The 19,562-nt window shown below is 43.6% G+C and overlaps 1 protein-coding gene across 10 annotated transcripts in view; it reads left to right on the top strand.

Annotated features, from left to right (window-relative positions):
- Nucleotides 1-19,562, top strand: part of ZFYVE28 (zinc finger FYVE-type containing 28) — a 291,376-nt gene that overhangs the window by 156,994 nt on the left and 114,820 nt on the right. The gene's annotated exons all lie outside the window — the stretch shown is intronic.

Here is a 19,562-nt window from a genome sequence, read left to right as displayed (position 1 = left end):
TCCATTAATCAGGTTAAAATGACACTGAAAAGCAGTATACCATCAGTGTACCAAGCACCCATAGTAAGTGAGCTGAATCTAGAGACATAGGGAAAAAAGAGTAATGTACTGTGTGCTCTCCTTTCTGGCATCTCTTTAAAAGAAGGCTTGCAAAAGTTTTTGAGAGAATGTTTCCATAGAAGCAGCTCATGTTCAAATTACCATAATTACCTCAGGAGGGGTTTCATCAAAGTTTTATATTTATCACCTTACTTTGCTTTTTCAGTTTCTCAAAGTTTGCTATTATGCTATCACAACTGAACAGTGGTGGATTGTGGAGGAAACAGCAAGTCTACTATAAGGCAATATTGCAAGGTGGCTGTGGATGTCACTATTCTTATTTTTCAAAGAAACCTTTAAATGTGCACAACATTGAAAAAGCAGGACAACTAACTTTAAGGCAGGCCCAATTCCTGAAGAGTGGAAGAGGTCACCAAATCAGTGGATTACCACAGTAGAGCAGTAAGTCAAAAGAGCAGTTCTTAGGACTTGATCTCACACAAAAAAGTTGCCATCCCTACTAATTACGTGCATGTAATCAAGGATGCCACATTTTGTCTTAACTTATCTTTACAGTTGTTACTCTTAACAGAAGTGACAGTCACGTAGTCATACAGGAAATGTCATACTGGGCAGAACCCTGGTCAGTTCTGTTGACTGTATGCTCTAATGACATCCCATGCTGTGACACTAATACTTTCCTGGTGACTTTTATGCTTAGGTTCAGTTGTCAAACAAAATTGCTGCTACCAGAGCAGTTGATCATAAGAGCAGAAAGACTTGAAAATGCTTACACTTTCTATCTATGGCTTGATGCAAGATGCCAGAATCTTTGCAGAAATTGCCACTTTAATGATGTGCTACAGGAAAGATCACACCCTAGTTCAATGGCATATGAAATAATTATATTTATTAATTAGAACTATTTTAAACTTATTTTATAGCCCCCACAATGTTGTAGGTGTTTTACAAAAACAGGTCTTTTCTTGAAGAGCCTTGTGTCTAAAAAGACAAAGTTGCAAGAGAAAGAGTTATGCTTCTTTTTTATGGTTTGTAAGAAATTAGAGGACTGTTGCTTGAGGAATGGTGGAAAGAGTTTTTTGTCTTTTTTTTGAGCAGGTATTTGGGAATAAGGATGGGAGGACTTTCCAGCATCTGAGAAAACATGAAGATGCTTGTGAAAGAAAGGAGAACCAAGGTCCAATTTTTGTATAAAAGTATTTTAATGCAAATCTATATGTATGAAAACATCTCAGCATAAACTTATCATTTTATAGCAAGGAAGTGTGTGATTTTTATTAATGATACTGGCAATTTTAAAAACATACTATTTTAATTTCTTCAGGAGATACTTTTCAACAGGACCTTGGAAACAGCAAAGCATGGTTTACCATATTCCCAGACTTTGTCTGATGTGCTTTTCTGTTAATGTCTAGTACCTGAATTTCCATCACTTCTGCTTTCCTTAGCCCATTACCAGGTTATCCCCACAATCTCATTTAGGAAAGTTGACTGAGTCATGATTTCAGCATGAGCTTGATTTGGTTTTTTGTACTGGAGGAGGTTTCTCGTACTGGTATCTTTTGGCTTTTTAGCTAGCTTCAGAATTAATTAATGAGACTGATCTCTCCTTGTTCTTGGGTTGTCTGTCTTTAACAAATTAGGTTGACAGTACCTGCTTAATTAGCAAGTGTCATTCTTAAACTAAATACCATCTTTTCTTAAATAGAAAGAAAATATCATTTCTGACTGATGGCAGATTCATAATAGAACAACAGATTTTACTAACCTTTATTCTTTTGAGGAAAAGATTGTATTTTATTTTAAAAGATCCTTCAGAGATTTAAAGTTAATAAAATCTTTGTCTAGACTTCTCAGTTTTGGATCTAAGGTTTTTAAAAGAGCTCCTAGTTATTGGAAGTGTGGCGATAGTTGTTTATATGGCTACAACAACTTTAGTGTGCATAATGCTTTATAGACAAACAATACAGACTCTGTCCTGAGGAACTAAACATTTTAGATTAGACATATATGTATTTTATATAACTAATATCTTCCATCTTCCCCACCCAAAGGAGGATTTCTAGTCTTGGTTGAGGCATACTGATGGAACGAAGGAGTTACAGTGATACACTCGTGATGTTAGCTTTTCGTGTGGATCAATAGAAAATTTCAGTCTCCAGGGCTGTCAACATAGGTTTTTTTTTAAAAAACCAACTAAAATCACAAACAAGATGTTTAATTTTTTTTTAAAAAGCTCTATTTTTTTAAAAGCTATTTAAATATTGATCAAATGATGTTTTTAAAGTAAAATTAAGTTTTTAAAACTTCTAAGGATGCTATATCTTAGATGTCAAACACTGCAAGTTGCTTAGATACTATGGTGCTTAGATAAGAGTAAGGTGACAATTTTTAAAGCTTCAGTTTTCATTTACTTATTAATACAGTATAACAATTTGCTTCAATTATAGTGACTTACTGAAAAATGACACTTGTTTTTGCTTTGGTATTTGCCTATCAATGTTATTATAGCACAAACACCTGTTAATGTCATATCTTGCATATGCTGTTTATAATTTATATCTAACAAAGCCAGAACTCATCTTTGTGCTACTCTATTTTATGCTTCACGGTGAGCCCTAAACTGTTTTATGTCAATATATGTGATTGGGAGTCGTCATATACACTCCCTTAAACTGTGAGGTACACGGGCCAAGATGGTGGTAGTATTAGTAGCTCTTATGTAGCACTTTACATCAGTGGAGCTGAGAACATTTTACAAAGGAGAACAATATCATTATTCCCATTTTACAGATGGCGAAACTGAGCCACAGAAAGGAGAAGTATCTTGTCAAAAGTCACCAGCAGGCTAGTAGCAGAACCAGTCTTTGAACTCAAGTCATCTGAGTTCCAGTCTAGTGGTAATACATTAATTTATAAAACTAGATCAACAGTGGCAATGCCTGTTAAGTATATTCTGTTAGCTAAACAAGATACATGTAACTGAAACTTGCAAATTTTTAGTCCGAAATCTTTATATATAACATTTAGCCAACTTTAGGCATTTTTTCTGCAATACAAATTACTGCATGAGGTATTTCTCAAGTATATATACAATTTTATAATTTTTTTATCTCACTCAGAAACTTCCAGACATGATAGAACCTATTTTGGGCTGGAGTTTAATATTTTACAGCACTGTGACCTTGCCTACTGTGTACACATTTTTGACTAATAATCTTCATTAATGATTTCCCCCTACATGGACTGGCTTTGGCCCCAGTTAGTTTAAGTTCTGTACACTATATTCTTACATGAGTTAATAAGATGATTTAAAAATTATAATTCATGAGCCACTTCATTGGAATTGATGTGTTAGCAGAGAAGTTCAGTGATGGTACTTGACCAGGCCAAGTTTAAAAGCAACTTTTTTCTTGTTAATGAAGATGCAGTTTCAGTCTTCTAATACTGTTTAGAAATGCTTTATATTAAAAGAGGTTTCTGGATGGTAGCACTTGCTTCTTGTTTTAATATGATGAGAATAATTTCTCTGCATGATATAGAGAGTTCTCAGAATAATGTATGAGTCAGTTCCAAGCATGGTTTAATGAAAATTATTCCCAGCACTACAGGTCACAAGTTTCTCAGCAGTGTGGTAATTTGACCCACTAAAGCAGGGGTGGGCAAACTGCGTCCCGTGGGCTGCATCCGACCCACCAGCCATTTTAATTCAGTCCCTGATTTCCCACTAGGGAACAAGGTCTGGGGCTTGCCCTGGTCCAGCGCTCCAACCAGGGAACAGGGTTGGGGCCATTCTGCATGGTTCCCAGAAGCAGCAACAAATCCCTCCTCTGGCTCCTACCTGTAGGGGCAGCCAGGGGGCTCCACTCCGCACGCTGCCCCTGCCCCAAGTGCCACCCCCACAGCTCCCATTGGCCAGGAATTGCGGCCAATGGGAGCTGCAGGGACAGCACCTGCAGACAGGGCAGCGTGCAGCAGAGCTGCCTGGTGTGCCTCCACATAGGAGCCGGAGCAGGACATGCCGCTGCTTCTGGAAACTGCTTTAGGTAAGCACCGTCCGGAGTCTGCACCCTTGAGCCACCCTCCTGTGCCCCAACCCCTTATCCCCTCTTGCCCTCTGAACCTCTCGGTCCCAGCCGGGAGCACCCTCCTACATCCCAAACCTCTCATCTCCAGCCCCTACACAGAGCCTAGCTGGAGCCCTCATCCCCACCCTCCCAATGCCTTGCCCCAGCCCGGAGCCCCCTCCCCTCTGAACTCCTCATTTCTGGCCCCACCCTGGAGCTTGCACTACCAGCCAGGGCTCTCACCCCCTCCCGTACCCCAACCTCAATTTCATGAGCTTTCATGGCCTGCCATACAGTTTCCATACCCAGATGTGGCCCTCAGACCAAAAAGTTGGCTCACCCCTGCACAAAAGCAAATTAGGAAGGGATCTGTTCTCATCAAGGTGTAACTTCACTGCCCTTTATTATACAATCATAGTCAGTCCTTGTATGGCATATTGGGGACCCATATAAAGTATAGCTTGACACCTGGACACTGTGAAATGTGATGTGATTTTAGTAAGTGATAGCTTATTTATCTACCAACAATAAACACTGTGCAATATAAGACAAAAAATGAGACAACTCATGCCTTGAAGAGCTTAGAGTGAAACACAGAAACATTTATTGTCAATGGATTTTTGGCTCCTAAGTGCCCAAATCCTTTTGAAAATGAGATGTAGGCTTCTAAATCAGTTAGACATCACAACACTGAGTACAGCAACACTGAAATACCTTTAAAAATCTGGGCTTTAGCTACCAGAGTTGTGATTTTGTGAAAAATACCAAATATCATAAGTTGAGTACCCTGTGAATCTCTGCAGGGCCCATTGGGGGGTGAGAGGGAGAATATGCACTTGCATCCTGCCCAACTTCTGTCTGTCTGCCAAATACACTCTCCTGGAACATAAGAACAGCCATACTGGGTCAGACCAAAGGTCCAACTAGCCTGGTATCCTGTCTTCCAATAGTGGCCAATGCCAGGTGCCCCAGAGGGAATGAAGAGAACAGGTAATCATCAAGTGATCCATTCCCAGTTTTTGGCAAACAGAGGCTAGGGAATCCATTCCTGCCCATCCTGGCTAATAGCCATTGATGGACCTATCCTCCATGAATTTATCTAGTTCTTTTTTGAACCCTGTTATGGTCTTGGCCTTCACAACATCCTCTGGGAAAGAGTTTCACAGGTTGACAGTGCATTGTGTGAAGAACTAATTCCTTTTGTTTGTTTTAAACCTGCTGCCTATTAATTTCATTTGGTGACCACTAGTTTTTGTGTTATGAGGAGTAAATAACACTTCCTTATTTACTTTTTCCACACAGTTGGGATTTCATAGCTAAGGTGAGGATATGATAGAAGTCTATCTCCTTTCCATGATGAAAAGTCCCAGTCTTCTTAATCTCTCCTCATATGGAAGCCATTCCATACCCCTAATCATTTTTGTAGCCCTTTTCTGTACCTTTTCTAATTCCAATACATCTTTTTTGAGATGGAGCAACCAGATCTGCACACAAAATATGGGACTACCATGGATTTATATAGAGGCAATATAATATTTTCTGCCTAATCATCTCTCTTTCCTTAATGATTTCCAACATTCCATTTGCTTTTTTGACTGCCACTGCACATTGACAGACGTTTTGGAGCATGAGCTTTCGTGGGTGAATACCCACTTCCTCAGATGCTCATGCTCCAAAACGTCTGTTAGTCTATAAGGTGCCACAGGATTCTTTGCTGCTTTTACAGATCCAGACTAACACGGCTACCCTCTGATACTGCACATTGAGTGGACGTTTTCAGAGAACTTTCCACAATGACTCCAAGATCTGTTTCTTGAGTGGTCACAGCTAATTTAGACCCCATCGTTTTATATGTATAGTTGGGATTATGTTTTCCAGTGTGCATTACTTTGTATTTATCAACATTGAACTTCATCTGCAATTTTGTTGCCCAGTCATCCAGTTTGTGAAGAGCTACAAAAGGATCTCTCAAATCTGCCTGGGACTTAACTGTCTTGAGCAATTTTTGTATCATCTGCAAATTTTGCCACCTCACTGTTTACCCCTTTTTCCAGATCATTTATGAATATATTGAACAGGACTGGGACCAGTACAGATCCTGGAGGACGCCACCATTTACCTCTTTCCATTCTGAAAACTATTTATTCCTACCCTTCGTTTCCTGTCTTTTAACCAGTTATTAATCCATGAGAGGACCTTCCCTCTAACCCTATGACCACTTATTTTGCTTATGAGCCTTTGGTGAGGGACTCTGTCATAGGCTTTCTGAAAATCTAAGTACCCTGGATCCTCCTTGTCCACATGCTTGTTAACCCCCCTCAAAGAATTCTAGTAGATTGGTGAGGCATGATTTCCCTTTACAAAAACCATGATTTCCCCAACAAATCATGTTAATCAATGTCTGATGATTCTGTTCTTTACTATAGTTTCAACCAGTTTGGCCAGTACTTAAGTTAGGCTTACCAGCCTGTAATTGCTAGGATTGCCTCAGGAGCCTTTCTTTAAAAATTGGTATCATGTTAGCTGTCCTCCAGTCATCTGGTACAGAAACTGATTTAAATAAGTTACATACCATAGTTAGTAGTTCTACAATTTCAAGTTTGGGTTCCTTCTGAACTCTTGGGTGAATACTGTCTGGTCCTGTTGACTTATTATTGCTTAGTTTATCTATTTCAGGGGTCGGCAACCTTTCAGAAGTGGTGTGCCAAGTCTTTATGTATTCACTCTAATTTAAGGTTTTGTGTGCTGGTCATACATTTTAATGTTTTTTAGAAGGTCTCTCTCTACAAGTCTGTATATTATATAACTACACTAGTGTTGTATTGTAAAGTAAACAAGGTTTTCAAAATGTTTAAGAAGCTTCATTTAAAATAAAATTAAAATGTTGATCTTATGCCACCGACTCACTCAGCCCGCTGCTGGTCTGGGGTTCTGTTCACCTAGGCTGGCAGTGGGCTGAGTGAGGCCTGCGGTCGGGACCCCAGCTGGGAAGGGCCTGGCAGCCAGAACCCCAAACCGGCACCAGGCTGTGTGGGGCTGGTGGCCGGGACCTCAGACCGGCAGTGGGCTGAGCGGCTCAGCCCACTGCCGCTCAAGGGTTCCATCCTCCGGCTCCTGCCAGCCGGGATCCCGGCTGCTGGACCGGCTCAGCCCAGTGCTGGTCTGGGGTCCTGGCCCTGCCCACATACAGTGGGTACCTACCTTCTCCCTGGTTCTGGCCCATTCTCTTCCTCTCTCTGCACTGAGCTGAAAGTTGGAGTGGACCGAGCACAGGGCTGGGGGTGAATGGTCTGGCCAGGAGCTAGAATGAAGGAGGGGGCTCAGCGTTGGGGCAGGAGGTTTGAGTGTGGGGGCGCTTACCTGGGCAGCTCCCATGTGGTGTGAGAGGTGCAGGTGGGGATGTGAGTGAGGGTGCAGGGGCTCACGTTTGGTGCTCAGAGTGGGGGTGGGGATGTGCAGGGTGCATGGGATGTGGGGGCTGCAAGAGTCAGGGCAGAAGGCTGGGGGCATGTGATGGGGTGCAGGTGTCAGGGTAGGGGGGCTGGGTATGTGTCGGGGTGCCAGTCAGGGCTGGGGTCATGGAGGGGGTGGGTGAAGGAGTCAACAGAGGGCTGGGTGGTACAGGGCTCAGGGCAGAGGGCTGGGTGTGGGGGGCGGGGTCAGGGCTCAGGGCAGAGGACTGGGTGACTGCCCCCCTCCAGAACCCCCAACTGCCCCCACTCCTTGTCCTGACTATCCTCTCCTGGGACCCCACCCCCTATCTAAGCCTCCCTGCCCCTTATCTCCTGACTGCCCCCCTAGGACCCTTGACTGTCCCAACCCTTATCCACACCCTCGCACCCAGACAGACCTCCTGGACTCCCATGCCTATCTAACCGCTCCCCGCCCCCTGACAGGATCCCCAGAACTCTGGACCCATACAACCCCACCTCTGCTCCCTGCCTGCCCCAACCCCTCTCCACACCCCTACCTCCTGACAGTCCCCCCAGAACTCCCGACTCATCCAACCCCCACAGCTCCTTGTCTCCTGACCTCCCCCAGGACCCTCTTTGCTCCCTGACTGCCCTGACCCCAATCCACCCCCCAAACAGACCCCAGGACCCCCATGCCCCATCCAATCTCCCCTGCCCCCTGCCTGCCCCAACCCCTCTCCACACCCCTACCTCCTGACAGTCCCCCCAGAACTCCCAACTCATCCAACCCCCACAGCTCCTTGTCTCCTGACCTCCCCCAGGACCCTCTTTGCTCCCTGACTGCCCTGACCCCGATCCACCCCCTAAACAGACCCCAGGACCTCCATGCCCCATCCAATCTTCCCTGCTCCCTGACTGCCCCCTCCAGAGACCCCCGCCCCTAACCACCCCCCCATCCAACCCACCCTACTCTCTGGCCCTCGACTGCCCCCAACCAACCCCGGCCCCAGAGCCGGCCCCCTTACCATGAGGCTCCTCACTCACCCGGAGCCCTGCTGCCGCTGCCACCCCCGCGCGCAGCCCTGCTCCGCCCCACCCCTCAGAGCGCTATGCACATGGCAGCAGGGCTCTGGATGAGCGGGGAGCATCTTTCTCTCCTCACGGAGCCAAACGCTGCCCCGCGGGAGCATGCAGCCCCAGCCCCTAGAGCGCTGCGCCCGCGGAAGCAGGGCTCTGGGGGAAGGCGGGGGAGGGGCCAGTGGCTTGCTGCGCTCCGGCCAGCACTCTGCCAGAGACTGCGGACCCCGCGGCTTGCCGCCTCGGCAGGATTTTTAATGACACGCGGAGTCCCAGCAGGCAGCTGCATGCCATTAAAAATTGGCTCGTGTGCCATCATTTGCCAACCCCTGATCTGTTTGTTCCAAAACGACCTCTAATGACACTTCAGTCTGGGACAGTGCCTCAGATTTGTCACTGAAAAGAATGGCTCAGGTTTGGGAATCTCCCACTCATCCTCAGCCGTGACCAGTGCAAAGGATGATAAGGCCATTGCAGAGAAACTAAATGAATTCTTGAGTGCTCCGTTATCTCCACTGTCCGGTGGCCTCACTGGTTTTTTCCTGCCTCTGATATACTTAAATTTATTTTTTGCTGTAACTTTCTGAATCTGTGGCTAGCTGTTTTTCAAATTCTTTTTTTTGATCTTCCTAATTATATTTTTACACTGCACTTGGCAGTGTTTATGCTCCTTCCTATTTTCCTCAATAGGATTTGACTTCCACTTTTTAAAGGATGCCTTTTTGCCTCTTAGTTTAAGATTTTTGCTTCATTTGACTATGCTTTCTTTCACATATAGTGCCACTTCTGCACCAGCATGACTTGTTCTGTCCTTCTAATATATTTTGTACCCTGGAATGACTGTGTCCCATTGACTGTCCTCACTCCACCAGGTTTCTGTGATGCCTATTATATCAATATCCTCATTTAATACAAGGCACTCTAGTTCACCCATCTTATTATTTAGACTTATAGCATTGATACATAAGCACTTAAAATTTTTGCTTTTTAGCTTTCTACAATTGTGATATAATTGCTTCTATCTCCGAAGCAGTCTCTTTCATAGGGCTTCACTGGGGAAAGGGGAAGGAAGAGCTTGAACTGGAGTTAGCCCTATGTTTATATACCCTACACTCCATCACGGAGCACTAATCACAATGAAACCTATAGCATCTGTGATGTCTCTGAGAAGCAGTGTGATTCAGAACTGTTTTGGTAGCAAAAATCAGTTATTGTCACAGTATCTATCAGACACACAGTAAGAGTGTTTAAAATAACTATTCCACTTTGCTTCAACCAATCAGATCTCTCTTCACGTTCCTTTAAGCTCATTTTCCTTTAATCACTGAGAGCAGCAGTATTTAGTGAACCGAGTCTCATGTCAATAAAGGCCATTACAGTAAGGGGTTACTGCCGTGTGCCATGTATATGAATGGAATTAATCTACAAGTTTAACGGATTTACTGCATAGAGTAGTTTATGAAGAGAAGGGATGTGATTGGGCAATGGAAATTAAGTAATATGATTTGGAAAACAGGGACTCTGTGGTTAGTCTTGTGGATGATATAGCCGTGGAATTTGCTGTGGACTCCAGCTTTGCCCCAAAGTACCAGGACATAATACTGAATTCTCTTCTTTTCTAGCATGTAAATGTGAAGATCCAACTTTCTATACCCAATTTTATGTTTAGGAAGGAGGTGGCGTCAAAGTTAATTGCATTACAATGGTGGAAAATTGTTGAAGTAAAATTGCAGAACTGAAGAGAGTGTCTAAGAGCAAATACAAAAAAGTGATGGCCTAACCAGGTAGTAGACTATGGCATTGGTTATCAAGCTTTTCATTTTGAACACATAATGCACTCTTATGTGTGAGAAATAAATATTTTTATGAAATGAATTGCACAGAATTTTCCCAGTTTGGGAAAAATAACTCTGCTTTGTATGTCATCCTTTGTTCAATACAAAAGTACTTCATTGTGACACTGTAAGAAACTGGAACAATATAAATCAGTAGCAGTTAAGAATATCATAGTATATTATAAATGTACAGTGCAGCCTAAAAGCCTTGCAGGTGGCTTAATTTCTTTCAGTGTGTTGCCTCTGCTCAGCCTTCCAGTAGAAAGGCCAGAGGCAGGACAGGCATCAGTTGGAGACAAGGCATATTTTGCACCAAAGAGCTGGCTGCTTAAAAAAATTTAGCATTGAAGAAAATTTAAAGCTGCAGGAAGCTTCGGCCTACACTGCAAAGTATCAGTTTATGAGCCAATGGTATTACCAAAGGGCAAGGCCTCAAGTACGCCAAAGCAAGTGAGATCTAAATTCTTTGGCAGTTTCTGGATATCGCATCAGGTGGAAAGTTCTGCAGCTGCTCTTTAACTGAAAAAAAAAATCAAGTTACTTCTTTAAATATGAAACTAAAATACTTTCTGTACAAAAGTAGCTGTTACTTGATATTTAGTTTATTTTGCACTATCGGCATGCTTTCAGTTCCTGAATTTTTGTACTGATTATGCTTAACTCCATCATAGAAAGAGGAAGCTCGTGACTTTGGCAGCAAGAGCTATAGGCACCTAAGGGTGCATGAGAGACTGTGGAATAACTAAGTAGTCAGTTGTGTGTTTCTGCTAAATTCATGGATTGGCAGTGAAACAGTTAATGTAAATGAACATCTTTAGGTGTCAGAGTTCACTCTCTGGGCTGGTCTACACTAGAGGAGGGGATCGATCTAAGATACGCAACTTCAGCTACGTGAATAGCGTAGCTGAAGTTGCGTGAGTATCTTAGATCGAGTTACCTACCGTCCTCACGGCGCGGCATCGACGTCCGCGGCTCCCCCGTCAACTCTGCTACTGCTATTCATGTTGGTGGAGTTCCAGAGTCGACAGGAGCGCGTTCAGGGATCGATATATCACGTCTAGATGAGATGCGATATATCAATCCCCGAGAAATCGATTGCTACCCATGGATATGGCCGGTAGTGAAGACATACCCTCTGAGATGAATGGTGCAGTTAACAACATCTCTGTGTTTCTAACTCTTTCAATGTTATTGCAAGTCTCATGATGTTTGGTATTTTCATAAGGCCTCAGTTCCTTAATTTTTTTAATAACATGAGAATCTCATCTTTTTTAAAGTAAGTTTCTAGCCTTCATGATTGTGGAGAAAATCTTGAAAACCAACTGTATATTTGTGGCTCAAAAACTGAAATAAAATAATCCAAAATTCATTATTTTTTTAATCTCATTATTTCGGGTGAGGGGTCTATTTATTATTATTTGAAAGGTTGGATTTGGCAGTATTGGAGGGTTTGGAGGTTGTTTTTTGTTTTGTTTTGTGTTTTTTGCTGCGGGCAAACTCAGGAAGATGATTTTGCTTTCATTTTTTCAAAGATCTTCAGAGCCATGAGGGTTAGAAATATTTTGTTTGTAAATAAAAGCTCAGGCTCTGGAACACAATTCTGAGGCAAGAGGTGGGCAAGGGGGTGGATTCTGCAAGGGGCCTTTCCTAACTGTTTGCTCTTTATATTAACTAAGAGATGCAAATGGAAAAATCCACCAATTATGAAAAGTGCATCTCGCCTTTTTAAAAAACAAAAACAAAAACTTTGTAAAAATAACACCAAAAGATCCATGTTCATTTTCTCTTACTGAATCAAATATACTCCTTTTGCAAATAAATAAAGATGATTTTTCCAACTGATAGTCCTGCAAATTCTCCTTGGCATCTGAAATTCATTCTCAGTTCTGTTTGACTCATACATTGTTACCAGTAATAAAAATCATGCTAGTCTCATTTACACTTGTGCAACCCCTTCATCCTCAGATTCTGTCCTTAAATACACCTCTGCATTCCCTTTTGTTTTCAGTGGGGATTGTACAAGTATAATTGGGAACAGAATTTGACCCTGCAGCTTGAATTTTAAGAATTCTGTTGATAAAATCCATCTCATTCTCAAACTGTGAGTTTTTTTTCTACAGTGCAAACATAAGTATAAAGCAATAAACTTCAGTTTTCACCAAGAAAGCAAACATGATTAAGTGTCTGTGAAGAGCAGATCTGCTAAAAAAGACAGTGCCATTTTTACGCAGTTACTCTTTCAAGAAGAAACAGACCTTACGTCATTACTAATTCATTGATAGAAATGATCGCAGCCAGAAACTTCAGATCTGGATCCAAACGTGCTGTAGGTGTTGAAATCTGGGATTTTTGTTGTAGTCTAAGGCTCGCTGTTAGATATTACTTTATTGTGTGCTGATGAGAGAAGTAGTGATGTCAGCCTTTCTTTGAATTACTCAATTTTGAAGCTATGAAACTTAATTTGCCTTACTCAGTTAACCCTATAAAGCAGAGAAATTGAGATTTTTTCCAGCATTCTCCATTGATGCAATGCAGGTTCATGCTAATAGCAGAGAGCCGTAAACTTATCTATACCTTAAATTAGCATTCCTAGTTTTTATAATTATATTTGTGAAATACATGTAGTCTTTTCAGAAAAAACATATTTATGTAAACTTGAGATGGTTTTGTTTGCAGAGTCCTCTGAGAATGTTGACAGCTGTGCAAATGGATTGTCCAGTCTTTGATTCTGGGCTGTCCTTAGAAATATAATAACCATTCAATTAATGTCCCTATGGGTGCTCCATTTCAGGTATGCATGTACCTCTTAACCCCATGAGAGGAGATTTTCCATTAGCAGTGTCCATTCAACCCATGCATGTGCTCTATAACTTCATGAGGTTATATAAACTGTATGGGTAAACTACCCTCAGTTCCTTCTCTATTGCCTCAGCCCGAGACAGAGCTCTAGCATGTCTGCCTTATGTGTGCCTCAGCATATTCTGCAGTTGTTGTTTTTTAGTTAGTTTAGTGTTTCTAGCTAGTGTTGTTTGTTGTTAGTGTAGAATTAGAGACTTTTTTCCTCCTCCCCACACAGACATTTTTCTAGAGAGTTTATTTGGTTAGGCTGGGCATGCCTGGCTCACCAGGATTCAGATCTCTTGTCAAGGGGCTATCCTGTTTAGTGATGGCCGCTCTTAGTGTATTCGTTCGATTCTGTGCTGCTTGTGGTGCCATCTTCATAGAGCTGAGGCCTTGATCACTTGTAATTATTAAAGAACCAATGGACAGTTTTTGTAGTAGCAGTGATTTTAATCCCAGTGCTCCTTGCCAAATTTCACTATGTGTAATTAGATTATTCCTCAAATTTCTACAATATGAAATGGCTATGGTATTCTTCACTTTCTGTTCTAAACTGTGGTAAGGTTGTTATGCACTATTAAACTTCTGCATTCCACACCAGAAATGTCTGCATTTCAGTGGTGGTGGGAATAATTATACATATCCCTTACAAGGAAGTTGTGAGGTTTAATGTTGGTAAATGATACAAGAGCTTAAATAATTGTGCCATACAGATGCTAAATGTTATAATCTTTGGGTTTTGCACAGCTTGTGATACTGACGAACAAAACATATTAGCTATTGCAAAAGAGAGGCATTAAAAACTCATTTCAGATTAAAATGTTGTATTGTATCAAGGAGACAGAATGCTAAACTTCATATACTGTGAACATCACCTCCAGCTGTGATCAGACCTTATTATTTAAGCAAGGGTATGTAACTGAAGGGATACCTGCAGGGACAAGCCCAGGATGGTTCCAGTAATAGCACTTGCACTCTTTCCTCAGAATCTGGGGCAGTGGTGGAAGTACCAGGCTGAGTGATGGCATTTCCCAGAAGAATAACTTTTGCCTAGCTCTCAAATCTAGAGCACAGAAGAATCAGGAGACCAAACTGAGATTTCTGATGATGGAGTGCTCGGTTCGACCCATTCTCAGTCACATCGTGCTACCCCTTCCCCCACTGTACATCTGTTGCTGGACCGACTAGCACCCCTTCAACCTTGGTGAAGGTCTTCCCTAAGACAGAGGAAGACTTTGGAAGACTTGTGGAAGGCTCTGAAGAAGAGGAGCTTGGTCTCCCACCACAGAGTTGGCTCTGAAAAAGCCCTGATCTCCCACTAAGTCTACAGTGTTGGTTGCCTCAACCTCTTGATGAAATACTGTGGGGGTGAAGGACACTTTTCCCTCTGGTACCAGCAGTATCATCTTTGTATCTGAAGTTATTAATATTGGCTATGCATTTGTATTTCAAATATGTGTTGTGTTCCTGGGTGACATGCCCCAGATAGCTGTCTAGCCCTGATGTAAATCTATCTGTTGATGGCCCATTAAGACACTCCATTCTCACAATGGGTATGCCTCAGATAGCAAGGAGCCAAAGGCCACCCCCTGTGATTCAGCAAAACATGAAGGGACATGTGATATGCTCGTGTGGCCCTAAGCCAAATGGCCCATCTTGGGCCAGTAACTTTCCTTACACAGGGGCTGTGGGCTTTGTTTGGGACAGTACATTTCTATGTACATGGCAAAGGATATAAAAGACACCTGAGACATCTCCAGTTTCTCTTTCCTGCTCTAATTCTCAGGATTGTGTATTTACAACTAAAAGGAATATCTTGAACTATGCTATGGGCTGAGGACCTTCCAATCTTTTGGAAGTTACCAGGCTGACTTTTGCAAGTCAGCACTCTCTACCATCACTGCTACAAACCTGATATAAGGACTTATGTGTATATGGTTCCTTAATCATTCAATAATGCTCATCTTTGCATTTATTATTAAGTCTTTAGTTAGTTTATTAAGGATTGGCTGACAGCTTGATATTTGGGTACGATCTGTGATGCATATTGACCTGGAGGTAAGTGTCTGATCCTTTGGGATTAGTAGAACCTCACATATGGTGAAATGGGTTTTCAGTAACTCCTCACTGTATTAGACCTGTTTGTCTGGATGGGAGCCAGCAGCTAGAATGCCTAAAGGGAACTGTTTGACTTCTGGTTGACGAACATGGTACTCCAGAAGCTCTTTTGCTAGTGACTTGGTGAATCTAATTATAGACTAACCACCAGTTTTGGGGATTGTCTGTCCTATTTCTTGCAGTATACCCTGAGTGTGGCATTCTCAGTGTGCTCCATCCCAGGCACCCAGTCACACCATCTGTGAAGGACATGGAGTCCTAGGACATTCACTTCTCTAGAATGGCACCGACTGCATCAGACTTACCCTCGATGCCTTCTCACCACAATGGGTACTGGAAAAACTGAAGTGCCAAATGCCTTCAGTCCTGGCACCGGCGCATTCCAGAAAAACAGTACCTCAACTCAGTACTGCAGGAATTCTGCTACTCCAGGGACTTGTCAGTTTTAGACAGGCCAGAGTCCCCACTATTTATGGGCACCAAATAACTCTCAGTACAGAGACCTCAGTTTCTGGATTACTTTTGCTGTAAAAACAGCAAAGAGTCCTGTGGCACCTTATAGACTAACAGACATTTTGGAGCATGAGCTTTCATGGGTGAATACCCACTTTGTTGGATGCTCATGCTCCAAAATGTCTGTTAGTCTATAAGGTGCCACAGGACTCTTTGCTGCTTTTACAGATCCAGAGTAACATGGCTACCCCTCTGATACATTGCTTCCTGGTATCGCAAGATTTTGTGCCTTATTCTATTGTGCCCTCCCCTACATTTGGAGAACATTGAGGAGGATGAAGGAGACATTCAGTCAGTTTCGTTTTTACCTGTGCAGGGTTCCCCTCCACATTAGTACAGAAATCCATATCTTGACAAAGATCCTCATCCACAACAGAGATGGTGGGATCAGTCTTGGGGGCCACCCCTTTTTCCATTTGGGCCTCTAGTGTAAGCAGAGTCAGGATGAGCTCTACCTTGACATCTGCTGGTGAATTATGGTGAGTGTGGAAAAGAATTTCAGGAGCTGATCATATTTGCATAGGCACACCCACCCCGCCTAGCATAGCCCATGGCAGCCTAAAATGGTCACTTTGACAGCTGTGGGATCCCCAATTTCTCTGTTATTGGGGCAGGAGGAATAAAGTGTTGTCACCCTGATTATGTGAAAGAGGGACTATGAACCTATTTTATGACAGAGAATCTCATCATCAACTAAGTAGCACTCGCTAGACAAGGGACATGGGGGCCAAAACCCAGTGAATGGAGAGAGGTTGGGGACAGATGTGTGTACCTGATGGTGTGGGCCCCTTTTGAGGGCCTGGAACACCAATTGCACCTCTGCGTCTCTCCACTGTTGAAGAGCAGAGCTAATTTTGTTTCCATTAGGAGTCCATCTAGAGGCTGCTGAGCTGAATTCACTTTGGGACAATGGTGCACCAGCACTGGAGCTCCCCTACTACAAGCTGAAATCACTAATAGCTGAAATCACTAAAAGAGCTAAACTTACTGAGCTGAGATCACTGAGTGCTGTGTTAACTAGTGGGGGAGCCTGAAGATCTATCGCTAAGCAGCTGGCCGAGCGGAACAGTTTAAAGCATGGTTGGAGCAGCCCATGGAACAGTGAGTGGAGCAGAATGGAGCGGTTTGTGGGATGGTTGGAGCGGCCCACAGAACAGTGAGCGGAGTGGAGCAGTTTGCGGGGATGGCTGGAGTGGCTCAAGGGTCGGCTGGAGGAGTGACACAGCTGATGGAGTGGAGCTGGTCATGGTGAAGGCTGCAGCAGAACTTCAAGGAGAAGCGGGACAGTTGGCCCCGGCCCACGTAAGGTACCCCTTAACACCCTGTGTGCCCCTCCCCATTTTCACCCAGGCTGTGGGGGGCTAAAGCTCTGCAGATAAATTTTTGAACTCTGGGGCGGCACTGACCAGGGACAGAGACTTTTGGGTTATTGGACTTTGGGGTGATTGGACTTAAGACCCTAAGGGGAAAAGGACATTGCCAAAACGTACTTGGTGGGTCTTTTGCTCATGGTTTATGTTATGAATCCTGTTTGTGGTGTTTCCCCCATATGATGCCACATTGTTTCCCTCCTTTATTAAAAGGATTTTGCTACACTCAGACTCTGTGCTTGCGAGAGGGGAAGTATCGCCTCCTAGAGGCGCCCAGGGGGGTGGTATGTAATTGTCCCAGGTCACTGGGTGGGGGCTTGAGCCAGTTTTGCCTTGCGTTATTGAAACGGAACCCCTGGATACTGAACCTGGCCCTTGTTGCTGCCAACTCAGAGAGGCAGAAGAGTTACACTAGGATGCTGAGTTGTATATTATCAGCAGTTTGCCAGATTCATAGATTTTAGGCTCAGAAGGGACCATCGTGATCTTCTCGTCTGACTTCCTGCACATTGCAGGCCACAGAACCTCACCCACCCACTCTTGCCAAAGACTGGCTTGGTGTCCTTATCTGCTTCGCATGTGTGTTTAGTCTGCATACAAGTTTGACTATCCCTCTCCTCTCCTCTCCTCTCCTAGGATGCATGTTGCATGCTTCACCCACTCTAGGGGTTCTTCACCTCTGAGCCTGGCTCTGAGATGGTTCATGGGATTAGAATCTACCTGGTCAGCAGGAATACAACAGGCATAACTAAACAGTAGAAGGGAATCAACTTGACTTACGTTCAGAAATGGAGATGATTCAACCACTGATGTCACCAGTACATGAATCCTCTTTGCTGTCAGCCATCTTGGATTACCCACTGAACTTGAAATCAGGGTTATCCATTAGCTCTTTTAGACTCATAAACTTGAAGGTCAGAAAGGACAATCGTGATCATTTAGTCTGACCTCCTGCACATTGCAGGCCACAGATCTTCACCCACTCTTGAAATAGACTCAGCTTCATCTGGCTGCAATATCTGCATTTCACTTATCTACGAAGACTGCTTTTCTAGTAGCTATTATGTCAGACCACAGGGTTGGGGAGATGAGGGCCTTGATGGGTAGACTCACCATTTATGGTATTTTTCAAGGCAAGATCTCTTTATGGCCACACCCTATATTTGTATCTAAAGTGTTGTCAGATCTGTATTTTAAGCAGGCTGTTCATCTACCAGTATTTTTCCTTAAATCATATAAATCTCAGCACGAGACCTCCTTTCTTACCTTAGATGTGAGACAGGCATTGGACTTTTATCTAGATAGGACCACGCAATTTTGGAAGTCACCTAGATTGTTTGTCTCCATTGAAGAAATGTCCATGGGTCCGTAATCTCTACAGAGAGATTTTTGAGGTGTGTCATTGCTTGATACAATGCAGCTGGTGCTCTACCTCCCAAAGATTAATAGCACACTCAACCAGATCACAGGGAACTTCCACAGCTTTACTCAACAACATTCCAGTGTCTGAGACATGCAGTGCTGCTTCATGAGCCTCAGTGCATACTTTTTCTAAATGCTATGCCATGGTCCATTTGTCACATCTGATACAGCACTTGGTTCTGCTGTACTGTCTTCAGTCTTGGACTCAATTCCAAAGCTCTCACCTGCTGGTGGAGATACTGCTTGGGAGTCACCTGAAATGGAACAACCATAGGGACGCTACTTAAAGAAAAGGTTACTCACCTTGTGCAGTAACTGTGGTTCTGCGAGATGTGTGTTCCTATGGGTGCTCCACTACCTACCCTTCTTCCCCTCTGCTTTGGACCGTTTGTTGGATGTTTGGATAGAGAAATAAATGAGGGCAGTTTGCCTGCGCTGTTCTGTATCCCCTCGGTATGTGGCATGAGGTTGTATAACGCATATATATGGGCCAAATGGACACTACTAGCATAGGTGCCAACTCCGTGGATGCTCCACCCTGCCCCAGCTCATCTCCACCTCCACTCCGCCTCCTCCCCTGAACTCGCCGCTGCCTCCTGCTTCTCCCACCTCCCTCCCTCCCAGCTGTTTCGCGTGGCAAGCACTGGGAAGGATGGGGGAGGAGGAGGAACACAGCTCACTTGGGGAAGAGGCGGAGCTGGGGCAGGGATTTGGGGAGGGGTCCAATTGGAGCGGGGCTGGGGGCAGGCAATGAAAGTTGGCTCTTGTGATTGCTAGTGGAAAATCTCCAGTCAGGTGCTCGAGATCCATTCCAGTATTCCGAATTCTGCTTTCCTTTAGCAGGTA

This window comes from Gopherus evgoodei, chromosome 5, assembly GCF_007399415.2.
Source record: "Gopherus evgoodei ecotype Sinaloan lineage chromosome 5, rGopEvg1_v1.p, whole genome shotgun sequence".
Classification (NCBI taxonomy): Eukaryota; Metazoa; Chordata; order Testudines; family Testudinidae; genus Gopherus; species Gopherus evgoodei.
Note: the sequence above shows the minus strand (reverse complement) of the source record. Positions and strands in the feature narration are given on the sequence as shown.